This window comes from Zosterops lateralis, assembly GCF_965231275.1.
Source record: "Zosterops lateralis genome assembly, chromosome: 5".
Lineage (NCBI taxonomy): Eukaryota > Metazoa > Chordata > Aves > Passeriformes > Zosteropidae > Zosterops > Zosterops lateralis.
This window is the reverse complement of record NC_139766.1, coordinates 50,948,121-50,963,793: the sequence shown is the minus strand read 5'-3', so window position 1 is coordinate 50,963,793 and position 15,673 is coordinate 50,948,121.

Below are 15,673 nucleotides of genomic sequence, written 5' to 3'. Positions count from 1 at the left end.
CACAGAAGATGACCACATAATTTATTTTTTTAATGTAAACAAAATAATAAATTCTTATTCTTGCAAGAAATTTAAGTCTAGTGCAATGTCATACCTTCCTAAAGGGAATAGTCTCTGTTACAACAGGCAGATGCACCAAAAATACTTTTGCCTTTAAATTCCGCTTTGAGTGTCACAAAAGGAAAGCAGAAATTCACATGCAGCAATGTGGAATTAACATTTTCTTACAGAAACAATTTTCACAGAAGTTCAGCAAGAGAAATAATGTTTATAAAAGAATATTCTTCTAACACAAGAACAAACTGTATAAAATTAGTGTCTATTCTAAAGTATGAAGAGAGAAAAAACACACTTATTATTTCAAGACAGCAAACATATGCCCACTAGAAAACTTATTACAAAAAGCTAAAGAAACAAAAATCCTATGATAACAAAGCCCCTTTACAGTAAATATTATTAAGTGGAGGATAACGTTTGTCAAGTAGAGGAGAGCACAATACTTTGGGTATTTCTTTTAATATAGGAACACGTTCTTAAAATGGGAAAGGGAGCCTTTCTTCGCCACTAAAGGTAGTTCTTGTTTCATTTGGAAGAGCATTCCAGGGTAATAGCCAGTGGCATGATCAGGCTTTCCAGCTGTAATCAGTTTGCCTCACATTTAAGAGTGTTTTACTTAAACACAGTGACATATGGAATCTTCTCCAAAAGACACTGAAGTGGAATGTCAATTAAAACACTGCTAACCCTGAAAATACACGTTTAACTGCTCCAAAATGTTGAAAGAAGGCAACCCAAAGTAAATAATTGACACATAGAACATGGATTTTTTTCCAAAAATGCCTTTAACCATGGTATTAGAACGGGATTTAAGCTCATGCAGTGTAAACAGCATGAAGCAGTGAGAAAACAAGGCTTTTACTTTCCTCTCCTGGCAACAAGATTATGAATGCATTTTATCTTCAGCCTTAGATCATAGAATTCTTTCCACAAAAAAAAAAAAAAAAAAAAAAAAAAAAAAAAAAAAAAAAAAAAAAAAAATCTTAATTTAGTCTGTACAGAAAATATTCCAGTTCTAGAAAAAGAAAATGAGATGCTGAAATCACACCTGGAGTTCAAATGAAATACTGATTAACAGTTTAGCATCACTATGTTCTACTCAATATTTTAAAAGAAATGGTAATGGATAATTTAAGTCTCTGTTTTAGCCCTTTTCATTCTCAAAGCTAGTATCATTCAAAAAAATATTAATACAAATAACTCCACTAAGTATAAGCTCGCTTGTCTAAAGACAAAGCCTAATGTTATTAAACTTATCACAAATCCCTTGCCCTGTTTCTATGAAGAAAACATGGATGTGTGTCCTGTACTGGACGACTTTGTTTGTCCTCCAGGTATGCCCAGAGGGCAATGTCAGCTATAATGACCCATCTGTTCACTACTGGCAAGTGGCAAACTTCTAATGAAGACAGATGTGGGTCACCCTGTACAAGAAGGCTGCAGGGTGCTAATGAATCCACCTAATGGTCACTACCTACCTCTGCTGACTGATTGATGAGCAAAAGGGTTAAGCTTCAAAAGCACAGACAAGTATTTCAGGTAATCATTAGTCTTACTAGAAGATCTCCGTCACACTGCTTAATACGTACACACACACTTACTTTAGTGTTGTCTTCTCCCATAAAAAAAAAAAAAAAAAAAAAAAAAAAAAAAAAAAAAAGAAGCTTCTGGTATTTTACTTCAGACAGTGTGAAATAACCTGAAAAGCTCAGCAAAGATCTCATGGAAGACTCACTGCTTTATTACCCAGAGAAGTGAAAGTTTCCAATATACATAGGAATTTATAAACATGACCTCAGACATTAAGAGTAAAACCAAAAACCGTAAAGGAAATAGCTACTAGTTGCAGAACCCTACAGCTATTCATCCTTTCTAAACACTACAATCTGACAGTAGGATATGAAAGAACTTCTTACACTGAACTCTATTCACACAGACCTCAAGTTAATGGGTTTTTATTTTTTTTAAATAACAGTTACTACAGAACAAGTGAGGATTTGACTCATTCTGTCAATTTCTACATGAAGGTTATGGCACCACAAAAGCCAGATACGTGCAACGAAATATTGCTGTAGATCCAACCATTCATCAATTCAAGCAGTGAGCAAATGTCAGGAAGAGTTATGATAGGGAAACTCCAGAGAGTGAAGTTCTCTAGAGATAAAGGAAGGGGAGGACAGGGAAGGAAAAAAAAAAACCCCACAGCAAACACAAACAAAAAATAGACACCACACCAAAACCAGCCTGTAGTGAAAATGTTATGACTTTGAGCCAGTGTAGGGTGAAACCTGGAGAGCACATTGGGCACATTGCCATCTGCCAGGATTCACCAGGATTTTGTTAACAACCATCTGCAACAAAGCAAAGTCACAGTACTACCCAGAAGTACAGAGATGTGCATATAAAGCTAAAACCAGAAGGAAGTATTTTTATGCAAGAAGTTTTGGCAGAAAGTGGCTCTCTTGCTTTCAGAATCAATTAATTTCTATTCAAAACACCACACAAGAGTCTACCCATATAATTTTGGGTGTAACTCTACTAAGAGTACATAGGAAGTGCAAATTTACCAATGGCTGCAAATCATCCACTGGGAAAGATTTCTTACCAGCTATACCAGGTAATGGTATATTAAAATAAATTCCATAGTAACGTTAAACCAATAGTACATTGCATCAATAGCTGGTGTTATAAAAAGGCAGAAAACATTCTTACTAGAAAACAACTTTTTATTCCTTGCCATGCTCAGCTGTTGAATAATCTTTAATAGAGCCAGTAACCTCATTAGACATCCACATGCTGAACTGTAAATTGAGCATCAAGATCCCAGCACTTTCATTTTACACAGCTCACAACATTCTTAAGTGGAGGGGACTCTCTGGCATTTTAGGAAAAAAAAATGTATTTGAGAAGTAAAAAGAGTTGTTGCATCCTTATCCTAAGCTAAAAATAAAAATGAAGTTATGGCTTGATAGGAGTCATGAAATTTTTATCCAGCTCATAACCAAGTAGAAATTCTAGAAGTCTTGATAAACAAAAGCTAACACTGAACACCCTTCAACTCCCAGAATAAAGACAAAAAATAGTAATTTCAAATTTTTTTAACCAAATTGGACACAGTTGTAAATCTAATCTATGTGTTGAACTTGCTTTAACATTCATATAAAACTAATGAGTTGGTGACACTCAAAAACTTACCTTGCATATAAACAATGATTTCTACTAAATATAAGGAAATTTATGCCTAGTCTGTGAGGGTATAAATTACAGTTTTGCCTAATATATGCCAAGAGTGACTCCAGTGGAAGTTACCTTTTCAAACAGATTTAAATTCACAGATGATTTACTGTTGTTCCCAGAAGAGAAATGATTAAGCAACCTCAGAATTTTGCCTGAGGCAACAGAAGCTCTTCAAGATCCAGGAACTCACAAACCTGAGAATTTTATTTTGCAAGAAGCTACAAATGTTATATACAAGATAAAACTAACTCTGTATGATGGATTTATTTATGACAGGTGATTTCACTGATTTATCCTATGAAAGCAAACTAAAAGTAGTCAGATAAGGGTGGAAAAAACACCAAAAGAAACCTCTGGGAGCAAGGGGCATCAAACATAGGTGAAGTATTGCAAAAACATCAATTTTGTATTCATGGGCTTATTCACAATTTCACTGGCAAATAAAAGCTACCTCAGTCTAGAAAAATATCCTTTAACATTTAAAAAGAAACCCAAGTGTCAATATCATCATAATAGCACGTGTGCAGAGTATTCTGAAGAGAACTGCCGTGTTTGTTACATAGTTCACTTGCCATATGAGGACCTGCAATTTATTAGTGAGAAAAACTTATCATTCCAGTTAAATCTGGTTGTTTGGCACATATTAACCTGGGTTCTATTTTTCTCTATTATATCCACTTTCCTTTAAATGTATAATTACAATTGATAAAGTATACAATAGCTTTAAAAATTTACAGTCCACACAGAGAAGACATTTCTACGTGGTTGAAACACAGTAATGAAATGGCAACTAAACTGACAAGTTTTTATTACATCCCACCTGCCTTTCCTCAAAGAAAAAAAGAAAATATTCTAAAAACCTTTCAGAAATTTGAGTCTAAAAAAAAAAATCCAGCCAAAATCTGCATGGAGAAAGGAAGTTGATTAAATTTACAAATCTTAGATAAGAACTCTTTCAAAAGGCACAAGAATCTGTGCTAGGCCAAAGCTTTTCTCCTCTAATCTTGATTATAGATGGATTTAGAAATCACATTGTTTTCTGCCTCTTTTCAGAAAACTTGTATAAGTGAAGATTACTAGTAGTAACATTATTTCTAATAAGTGCCCCTTTATTCTTTACAGTAATGAATACAGCTCATTCTTTTTTTTTCTGTCTAGGAATCTTCTCTAAGTGTCTCATTGTTTTCATCATTTTCCTCTGACTCTGACTGGCCTCCACATTTTATACTTGAAATATGCTAGAGGTGACACCATAATGCAGGTAAAGTTCACTCTTTGTAGCACAGCTCATAAGAATTATTCCACATTCATTGCAGGCCAAACTTCTTTGTACACATCCTAATAGAGCATCTGGCCATTTTCCCTTTTTTCACAACAATGACACAATTTTTACACACATAGAGCATAAAGACTGTTGTTCCTTGGCATTATTCAAAGTATTTGGAACAAAGCTACCAATAAATACATCTGTATTATGGAAAAAAATGAGAAACTGGCAGCACTTCTCCAAGCAGGACACATTTTTCTTTTTACTGTATCAGTAGCATGATCAACTGAAGGCTGAGTCTCCAATCCTTTCTCTGAAGTTATTCAAGAAAACATTACTTTGCGTTTGCTCAGTGAAAGTTATCACAAGAAATGTCTTTAAAAGTCTAATTTCCTTAAGGCAAAGTATCATGCTGATACTACTACAAATGAAAAAAGAACCCAGTTCTATAAACTTTTCAATACAAAATGGGATGGTATCACATTTTTTAATGGATCCAGGTGAATGCTTCACAGTTTTAGTTCAACTCCTCCTTTCTGAGGTTGTATAAACCCCTTGCTGTCTTTCCTACTTCTTAGTAGGGAAACAGCCTGCACATGCTTCTTAATTTAAAAACCATTTCATTAATTCCAAGGCAATAGGACTTTATATTAAGCACAAGAGTACAAAAAAATAGCTATAAATACCTTAGGATCAACAAACTATTTATAGATTGATTTAAATCCTCACAAACATGTACATAATTTTCTCATTACATAATGATTACTTTCTTGTAATGCAAAGGAATCAGTTATACCTCATAAAATACCAAAATTTGTTATCTATTAAAGTTTGATTTAGATTCTGTATATGTGCATATGTGTACATAAATATTTATACCAAACTCTGCATGAAAATTCTCTAGCATGGCCAGGTTGAATGCCTCTGTTCTCTCAACCCTTCACATAGTTTTAGTGTATATATTTTTAAAACTGAAAAATATACTAAAGTACATGCATAAGTTATTGTTTCAAAATTCAAAATATTTTTACTTTTTTAAAAAGTTTTTTTGTTTGGTTTTTTATGTATTGCAGGTGTATTAGAGAAAGTATCTCTTGTCTGCTCTTTTTAAATATATCTACTTTTTAGGATGTTCTTGTGAACACAGAGAGCTAGACAAGGAAGAAAACGAATGGACAGAAGTCACCGTGAAGTTTTCTTTAGTTTGTGTTTGCCTGGTTTTATTATACTTTCACTGTAAAACAAGATTTGCAAGTCCATCCAGAGTTTGAGAGGGTTGTTTTTTTTTCAGCACCTTCAGCAAGACTGTTGTACCTCCCCAGCTGTATTACTACATTTTTCATCTGCTTTATCTAAAAGATACAATTTCTTAATTTTTTTCCTCCCCTGAAGAAACTTTCAGGAGTAAGGGAACAGGGGGACAGAAACAGTTCATAATGAAGCAAAGTTACAGCTGGCAGAAATCAGGCTCTAGAATCAGAGAAATCCTGTAAACTGCACTACCTCCTTTTATTTTTTACTCATTAAGATAATTTTAGAAATTTATTCATCAAAAAACTAAGGGGAAATTTTATATTGATCGTAATTTAAAAAAAGAAAAACAACAAAACCAAAAAAACCTAGCACCTAAAACTCATTATACAGACATAACAACAAAACTAAACACCATAACCTCTTGAAATCCTAATTCAAGCCTAGTTTAAAGAAAAAAAAAGCAAATCCAAATATTTTAAGACATCAAAACCTCAATAATGTTAATTTGGAAAATCCTTGTCTTTTCCTGATGGGACATTATGACAAATAGACAGTTACAACTGCACATTTAAACATTTTTGAATCTGAATTAGAATGAACTGAGGATTAAAACCACTGCAATTTGCAGCCTGGGCTTTAGAGGAAAAAATGAATATGCTTTCAGGTTCAGCAGTCAATTCATCCTTTCTTGATAGTTTTTAACATATTAGTCACTCTTAACCAAATTTGACTAAGAACTTGCAGACTTGTTGACATTAAAGTTTTGAGAAAAGAAGGACTATGCTGCTCTGATTAATGGGCTGCACTGTAAACTCAAGTCTTAGCATAAATCTGTGAATCCGCAGCAAAGAGCTATGAATGCCTTTAGAATACAAAAAGCCTACATTAGCATGCAATCTTCCCCGGGCACCAGCAAATCCAATCCCAAAGTTGAGGGTTCCAAGAATGAGGTTTCCAGTTCCTGTATTCAATCCCAGAGCACATGGTTGAGTTCAGCTAAGTCCTCCCATGACTATTTCCCACACACTCATTTGAGCTGTGAGTCTCATTCCAGCTAAGGACAAAAAGCTGGTTTTTCACCTGGTCAGTTACACTTGCCATATTGTGAAGAACTGAGATCTCTAAGATAATTACAACACACCATTCATCAGCTTCAATTACTGGGATGTACTCTTGGTTTTAATTCTCACTTTCCTCATAATTTTTTATAGTAAATTTGTATGCCTTAGCACATAACAGAACCTGAAAAGAATATTGCAATCAGACATTGTGTAATTTGAAAACATGAGGCAACATTTATTCATCAATTCTTTATTGAACTTTAAAGCAAGATAGAGAAAAAAACCGACAGTCTCTTCCTCTGTTAATATGCAGTAAGGCACCTCGTTTTTTATCAATTCCTGCCTATAAAGAATAGTTTTCCCCTCCCTCCCAAATCTACTTTTCTGCTTTGCTTCTTCCTTAGTGAGTTCTCGGCTATCTCATCTCTCTGTGTACCTCTTTACATCATTCCTTGTTTCCCTCTCATGTCACAGGCAGATTTAAACATCCAAGGAAGACTGAACTACTTTACTACAAGTTAAAAAATGCTGCGTAAAAGAGCCAAGAAGGTAAAATTTTTCATTTAAATCCCTTAAAGCCTTTAGCATGGCACACATCTGATCAATGTGATCAAGAGAACAGTTGCTTCTCACCAGTGCTATTCCCCCTATCTACGTCACTGTTCAGTCCCTCAGTCTTTTTCATTTAGTGAGACAGGGTAGTAAATTCTTCTTTATCACCTGACAGTATTCCAAATAAGTAACCATGGTTCACAGTGTATACTCAAAAGATATCCTTGTCATTCCAAGAGATCTCATCAGAGATCAGGTTTTGGGAGTGTATGCCATATTAATACCAGTACTACCAGGATTCTCTGAAAGGCAATATAACAATCTTAGTTATATTAGCCTTCAGTTGCAAGGCTTGTGTGTCAGACATAGTGATGTTTCCTCCGTTTTGCATCCACATACACAGGTTTTCAAAATTCACAAGTCCCAAAATTCACAAGATAAATTTAATTGAATTTTAAGAACATTAATTTTATGCAGGTGGAAAGCTGTTTGCAGGTTTTTCTCAAAACTATCAACATTTCTGTCCTTTGCACCATTAATACCTGTTACTTGTTTAATGAAACCCTGTTGATTACTTCTAGTGCTCAGCTTTCGAAACCAATGCTCGGTGTTCTATCTTCTCACTCTTTTACAGTCACACTAGATGAAAGTAGGAAAACTAAAAATGGACAATGACAAAAAATTTTACACCTAAAACACATTTTGCTGGAGACATGGAAAACTCAGTCAAAAGATAAAATACAGGTGAATGTAGCAAAGTATTGATTTTTTAAAATTTTTTCTAACTGCAATCTCTAAAAATATAAATATAAAAAGAAAATTTTATAATAAAGTATTTTTACATAAGAAATAGAGTACAGAGAAGCTAAAGCAGTTGCCTGAAGCTCAAGTCTTCCTCCTGCATGCATGCTTAAAGACTCCAAAATTCTGCCAAGCAAGGTACCCTCTTCAATATTTCATTTGTTCAGTTTAAAAAAAAGTAAAACTGCACAGGCAATTTATTCTGAATGTATTTTTCACATGTATTTATCAAATCTTGATGAATTCCAAGAGGACTCACAAGTCATTTGGTTACAATTTTGACATAATCCAAAAGTGTGTGAAAATACAGAATCACACAATGGTTGGAAGGGACCAGAGTGGGTGGGGTGAGGTTGTGTCCCCTGGTCCAACCTCCCTGCACAAGCAGGGTCATCCCAGAGCACATTGCACAGGATTGCATCCAGACAGTTCTTGGATATCCTGGAGACTTCACAACCCCTCTGGACAATCTGTTCCAGCCTCACCATTTCTAAACATGAAAAGCTTAGGCTGTTAAATTATTTCACAGGATTTACACTAAAGTAGGAAAGTGGAGGGGCAGGGGGAGGGTGAAGAAGCTTATGGATTTTCATTCTTAACTAGTTGGAGGATTTTTTTCATTTTCAGTATAAATTGCAGGGGTTTTTTCATCCTCTTATAAAAGCCTTACACCTGGAATCTGGGTATAAATTAGTTTTCAAAGCATAGGGAAAAGCTGAAGTGCCATTGCCTCCTTTTCTTGCTGTAATTCTATTACTGTGGGATGAAGAGGTCATATTTTTTTTCTTGCCTCATTTTTTCTTGCTGTTGACTTTTTCATAATGCAGTTTAGCTTCCCTTTAGAAAGTTAAAGGAAAGATTTATGGGTCTTCATTTTTAAATGCTTATCTAAATACATTTAGTGGAAGCTATTCTATTACAAACAGCTGCTCTTTGCAATAACTAATGAAAGCCAAGATTACTCACTACAGGGAGAGGCCCCACAATATTGTTGTACAATTATACAGTAAACCCAAAGAAGCAACACAAGCCTTGTTCCAAAAATGGCAAAATCACGTAGTTATTATCACAGGATGAGTCTAACAACCACTCAATGGAGAAAAATAAAGCTTAAAGAAAGCACAGAATTTTTCAGCTGTTACCCTAACACATGTCAAACAAAGCTTTAAATTAATTATGATTCTCTAATTATGAGATTTAGCACTGTAATTAGCTAAAACAGGTCTAGCTACATCACAAATTTTTAAAACTCTCTTGGTAGAAGCAATTCTCTAGAGAGCCCTTCTATTACTAATTTTAGGAAAAAATCTTCAAAGGAAATCACTTTAAGTACTCAAGTAGTTTTTATGACCACTTCAAATGACATTCAAATAAATCTGGCCAAGACACTGGAAAGGATTTAAACCATGACAGCTGCTTGCACAGCAAATAAAGAGCAACCAACCCACAGATAATGCAAACTGAAGTTTATTTTTAAATACCTTTTTTCCAATTTCTAATGAATTTAGAGTTGCAGCCTGAAAACTTATCCCAAATCAGCCACTTGGTTAAATATACAGATATAAGTAATCTTTCTTTTTAATTTTATTCAAAAGTTCCATAGATCCAGGCCTCTGAAATACACGTAGAAACTGCTCAGGCATGAACATCAACATTCAATTAACATTACATTTTTTTAAAGCACCAACAAGGTGTAAAACCCTATCAAAAGAATAGACAATTTAGGCATTGAAGGTCAGAACCACACAAATGAAATCTGGCAATTTTCGGGATTTGTGCACAAGTGCCATTTATAATAAACACAGGAACATTGCTTACCTGCAAACATAACCAACACCAGGCAGCATATTGATCATTGTGCTGCTTAAACCAACCAGCAGAGTCACTGAGTAAGATTCTAAAATCTTGTTTGCCCCAAACTTTTCACACTAACTTCCCTCTTACTTTTAGTTTGAGAATACAATGAACAATCTGAAACAGGAAGTATTTCTCTGTCATTGCTGCTTTTAAAACAAATTTGAGCCGGTCATTTATACTTGTAAGACACACAGAGGAGGAAGCAATGGTCATATACACATTTTCTAGTTTCTTAATGACCACTCATACAGCAGCAGAAATATATAGTCTGGAGTACCTTAATGAGCACCTCTACAGGAAGTTACTGACATAAAAGAGATGCCTTCCTCTTAACACAAGGCAATAATCTCAATGAGGAAAAATACTTCCTTACATCCTATTTAACAATGACCCATTTGGCAGTCAAGAGAAGGGGCTAAATTAAGGATTAGTTAAATGAGGATTAATTTTACTATTTGCCTTCCCCGTTTCTCTCAGGATCTTAAATTCCACCATCACTTTGACCTTCACATCCCTTAAGAATTTGTCTTTTTTTCATCAGTAACAAGCCCAGCAGGGCGTCCCTCCCAGCTCTGACTCATCAGGGATGTTTGACTCTGTCCCAGAGGGCTGAATGGCCAAGGGGGCTCAGGAGACCTGATTGATATTCAGGAACACTCTCCTCAGAGCACATTCTAATGTGCAAAAAGGCTATCAAGTGTGGCAGAAGACCAACCTAGACGAGTCAAAAGCTCAAGTAAGTTACTGAAAGATCATATTTTTTACAAGCCATCAACTATAAAGTAAATTGGCTTTCAGTAAAGGAAACCTTTAAAAATGTGTTCACTGCTCTGAAACCACAGCAAAATTAATAACTGTAAGGATGAGATTTCCACTGAAATAAAGAGAAATGTCTGCACATATGAAAAGAAAGTCTTCATGAGGTATAAGAGCTCAGGAATAGGAAATGAGCCTGACTGCTACAAACCGAAAGGCTAAAAAGCAGAAGACGATCAAGATATCGGTACAATGCTAACAAAAAACCCAATTAATTCTAAAGAATAAATACCTAATTTTTGAATAAACAGATTAAAAAAATAAAATATCCTGGCTGATTGTTATTTACTAAGTTACATTATATTGCCCAGAATTGGCCCATCTTGAGCTTTAAACTTACACCTTTTTCCAGTAAAATGATTGAAATACATCCCTTATATTTCAGGGAAGAAAAAGTAACAGAGAGAAACAGGAAGGAAAAACTTAATTTGTCAAAGAATTCTGCAGTTTCTTGGCCATGTCTGTGCCCTATCTACAAAGCACAGCTAAAATTATAATAGCCGCCAAGCAAAATTATTGTATAAATACCACTTAGATGCTTGCAGTAAATTTTATTCACAGAGTTGTTTGTTAGGGCATTTCTTTGCTAGTTATGCCATAATTACGATATAAACCACACTGGAGCTTAATTTTATTCCCTTCCAAAGGTCTTCAAGCAGGGTTTCCCCCCAATTTTCTCACTCGCACTTCTCCACTCTCAACCCACCCTCAGTGTTCTATGCAAGAAAATAGCAAATTTTAAGCTAATAATTCTCTAATGCTAACAAGTTTACTTCACTAACAGCATTGTGATGGGTAATGCTGCAACCACAGAGAACAGTAACTCCAGTTATTAGCTAAGAGAGCTTTGAGAATTTACAACTACAGTGGCTCTCCAGCAGGGAAGTGCCTTGTGATTCCAGACAGAATCTTTCACTTCAGAAACAAAGCTTTTTTAAAAATGTTCTCTTATTTAATCAAGTTAGATTTCTCATTTTAATTCTTTTTCAGAGCTGCCTCTTAAGTCATTGAGCAGACAGATGTCTCCCAGAAATGCAGTGCTGATTGTCATATGAAAGTCAGTACTGACTAATAATTTAGCTTCAAACTATATAGATAAGGATGCATAAAGATTACAAGAGGAACAAAAATTGGGTTATCATTGTCCACATCAAGCAGTCAGACCTCAGCACTGCAAACCTGCTCAATGGACCACTCAATTGTCCAATTACACTTTCTGCACACATCTGCATTGGGGCATTTCCAGCTGTCAAACACACATCCAGCTGTGGTCCATTCAACAGATATTATGGAAGTTTGAGCAGCAGAAACAATTCCTTTTAGTGTGAGGTATATAAAGTTTACAAATTTAACGTTCACGTAGATTAATTTTGTTCTCTTACATACTTGTGTCATACTTTCCCCTCCCCAAGTTGGAGCCTAAATTTCTGGTTTCCACATGAGTACATTTATTACTAGTCATAGGTTGGAAAGAGCTGAAAAAAATGCACTGAGCTGGATAGAACACATCTACCTTGAACTCATTACAAAGATCTGTACAAATATTTCCCTTCCCTTCTTTATGAGCTTTTCAGCTCCATGTTCAACTCCACAGATATATTTGAAATTTTTGGTGGCCTGTAGACAAAGTGTGTCTTCAAACATCAGAAAGCAACTAGTTCAACAAATACAATATATATCTACAATTTCACTCACTAATCCTAAATTCATCAAAAATTATTCACAGCAAGTTTTAGGTGATTTTTTAACAAATCTGATACATTGACTACAGAGAGAACATTCAGCTACATGCTGGGAATAAGGGTGATTATCAAAGAATATCATCTTTCTAGTATTTGGGGGTTGGGAGGAAACCCAAAAACACTTTGCTACCAGTAAGAGAACATGCACCCAGGATCAGCATGTACATGTATATAATTCAATTATTTTAGCATTGAAGTCAGTCCCATTTCAGAAAAACAACTCAGTCATATTTTTCCTTCATTATTCAGGATCCTGAAAATAACAGTTGTCGTCTTCCTCAGTTTAGATTCCCTTTTTATAGATATGTAGCATATCTTTTTCTAGTGTATGCATTCTCACAACCTCACAAAACAAAACACCCCCACAGGCTTACATATTTCTTTCTTAGCACGACACCTTTCCTTGTAAGAAAGAAAAAAAAAGAGAAAAAGAAAGACGACCAAAAATAATTTCCTTGCTTTTACAATTCTTCCCCCTTCACCATTTAAAGAAATTCAAGATAATCATTATTATAAAGGAAGCATGAGAGCTAAACTGAATTTTCAGAGCAAAAGGGTAACAGCACCATCAAGTGGTTCAATAAGGCAATATTACTGGTTTAATACATGATAAACCAAAATATATTGTTCAGCTATGTCCAAAATGTTTCTTTTAAAACTAGTTTTAATGGTGACAGATGAGATCCTGTAGAAATATACTTTATTTTGAAGTCTATAATAATGATAAGCATATTGAATTTTTATATGGTTCTGTGGAATTACTTATATTTGATTACAATACTAGTAAAGAAAGAGCACAATATTATTATTGATGGAGCAGAATCTTTCTCACAGCAGGAAAAGTCTTGTACATTCTAACCATACTGGTGGAGGTCTCCAAGGGTTGGAGGGCCCTGATCTCCAGCACCTCCTCTATGACCAGGGAAAATGTTGGGCAGATAGCAGCCTCTAATCAGTTAGACCTCGTTGCTCTGGCAGCTAAAAATGTGAAATGAACACCAACTTGAATCCCACCCAGAGGGGCATCAGCTCTGAAAAAAGAGAAGTCATTTATGTGCCTAAAGGAATGAGATTAAATTACTAACAATAACCTGTAAAAATATACAGCCCTGCTATGGAGATTAAAACGTGCAGATTACCATTTTAGTATGAGATTTGTCTATACACCCACTATATCTGTACTTCCTGCTTCTCTCTTCTGGGGGTAGCACTTGAAAAGCAGATGAACTTTACATAGAACAATAGTACATTTAGAAACATATCTTAAATATACACATCTTAATACATATATTTAATATCTTAAACATTTCTAATACATTAGTATCTGTTTCCATAATAATGAAAAGTATATATTTCCACAAGGTTTAAAGCCTTCTATGTTTTGCAAATCTAAATTAAAAAAAAAAAAAAAAAAAAAAAAAAAAAAAAAAAGAAAAAAAGCAGTCATTCTCTCATTTTATGTATATGCTGCATTTTTGTGTATGTACCCTATTCCAGAGCAGTAAACCTTACATGACTGAAAGAAGAATTGGAAATAATAAGCAATTTCAAATATCACAGCTGACTGCACTGAAGAATGAGGATTCTTCCTGAGTAAAAGCTAAAAATACTGAACATTGGAAGTCACATCTGCTTTTTAAACACTAGTCACACTATGCATTCTTAAGGAAGTTTATGTACTTGAATCCCCCACTAATTCAAATGGGCGCGTTTCCAAATAAAAATACTGTGAAAGAAAACCTTGCCATGTAAATATGTCATCCAGTCAGATGACAGGCATTTCTATCCATATTCTAACATCTACAGAAGAATGATCAGCACATTCTCTCTCTACATTTACTCTACTTACTGCATAATTGAAAAAATACTTTAAAAAGCGTTTTTAACAGAAAGAGATAATCATCACTTGTATACTTAAGTCTATGTGTATAATTGAGTGACTTAAACTGTAATCTGTGCTAGGAAGCCATATATATTTACATGCATACATATATACGTACACTTTATTATTTGACATTTAACTATTCAAAAGATCCTAGAAACCTCACAATCTCTAGACTGAACAGTTCAAAACCTCTACGATATTTTATTAGGCAAGATGCAGAAACAGAGTTGTTTCAGAGTTAAGAAAGGAACAGGTTACAGCAATTAGATCACGTGATTTCTCAGTCAGTTTTGCACATAATGATGACTCCATTAAAGTAAAATTTTATGGTGTAGTAACTCAATTCTTGAAAGTAAAACAAAAAGAGTATATTGTTAAAAGACCTGCTTGAGGTAAGATGGCACTTTGATCACTTCTTTTTAAATGGCACACAGTAAATCACATTCTTGCATATGCAATAATGTTCTTAAATAAAATGTCCTTCAATTTAAATGCATCACATCTGAAGACAGAATTTATGATATAGTATTTTTTAAAATAATGACATCAACTTCTTTCTAAAGTCATTAAGGTTCTTCCCCTCCCCCCTTGAAGACAGATATGTAATAAGAAAATATGAAGAACTAATCATAGTTCCCTGCAAATAATGTTCATGAATTGGTAGAGTAATTATGTATGCAGCTGGATTAAGAGAACATGCAACATCAGCTTCCAAAAGGACAAACGTGACAAAAACTGGGAAATTGGTAAGTTCAGTGATACTTTTAGTGACAAAACAGTTAATTAGTGCACTCATTTGTGCAAAACTCTGATCTAAAATATTCAAGATAGTCCACTGTAAATGCCTTTAAAGGCACACATTAATTTTAACTATGATGTTCTAAGCATTTTTAAACTATATAAATGTCATTTGACTATTCACCTTCATTTTAAAGTGCATTCATAAAGAATATCTTACTCTCTTCAACAACACTAGGAGTGAAATACTAGTGGTGATACTAGTGGTACATTGATACAGTACTAGTGATGTTACTACCAGTACAAGAATACCACATTGAAATAAATTTTACCATGATAAAGTGTAACTTCTAAAACAGTAAAATTCAGTATCTAAATATCTGTATGTTTATTTATATAAGTGAGT